Source organism: Anneissia japonica, unplaced genomic scaffold (assembly GCF_011630105.1).
Source record: "Anneissia japonica isolate Jap-2015-1 unplaced genomic scaffold, ASM1163010v1 scaffold4402_len14178_cov158, whole genome shotgun sequence".
NCBI classification, from domain to species: domain Eukaryota; kingdom Metazoa; phylum Echinodermata; class Crinoidea; order Comatulida; family Comatulidae; genus Anneissia; species Anneissia japonica.
The window spans coordinates 4,095-5,025 of NW_022752809.1; the positions used below are offsets into that span (position 1 = coordinate 4,095).

Below are 931 nucleotides of genomic sequence, written 5' to 3' on the forward strand. Positions count from 1 at the left end.
ATCATTTCAAGATGAGCAGCCTCGCGTCGACATCGATGAACGAGGACGGACTCGATTACACGTTTGTGGAAGGGAAAGTGTCGGACGATCTGACGTGCGGCGTATGTCTTCTCGCCGTCCGACGAGCGATGCAGGCGCCGTGCGGCTGCCGGTTTTGCGAAGCCTGCATCAAGGGACGGACGCCCGGCTGCGACAGCGGGGAAAAATTACTCTGTCCGAACTGCGAAGAAAAGTTCACCGAAGAGGAAATCGCACCCGATCATCACGCACGCCGGAAAATGTCGAAAGCTCAGATATACTGTCCCCACAAGTATCGTGGGTGTTCGGAAACTTTCGCGCTGAAAGAACTCGGACGGCACCTGGAATTTTGCAGCTACTTTCCCGTCGCGTGCATGCATCGATCGCGGGGGTGTGCGACCAAGCTGCCACGCAAGGATCTGCAGATACATCTGGAAACCGAGTGCGAACATCGTTCGGTCGAATGCACTTTCTGCAAGTCACACTTCCCGCATCGCGACGTCGAGGCGCACCGACGGAGTTGTCCTAAATTTACTGTGTCTTGTCCGAACGACTGCGGAGCGAATGACGTTCGAAGGGAAGAGTTGAGAAAGCATCTGGACGAACGATGCCCTCGGCAGAAGAGATGCTGCAAATTCAAATTTTACGGGTGCGATTTCAAGGTAGGCTATTATAAATCTAAATTTTTTTTAATCAAAGTTCGTTCGAGATTGCTTTATGCAAAGAATACCAACGAATTATTTTTTTTCGACTTTCTCAATTTCAGGGCGTTAATGCGGAACTCAAAAAGCACGCTGAAGAGGGAGTCCAAAGCCATCTCGACATGACCGTGATGGCGGTAGCGCGGTTAAACGCCGAGTTGTCCGGAGCCGTTAGCAAAGTCGCCGAACTGAAAAGTCAGATGGACATCCAA

The 931-nt window shown here is 51.5% G+C and overlaps 1 pseudogene; it reads left to right on the plus strand.

Moving 5' to 3' along the window:
* Nucleotides 1-11: 11 nt before the first annotated feature.
* LOC117122360 overlaps nt 12-931 on the plus strand; it is a 1,897-nt pseudogene continuing 977 nt past the window's right edge.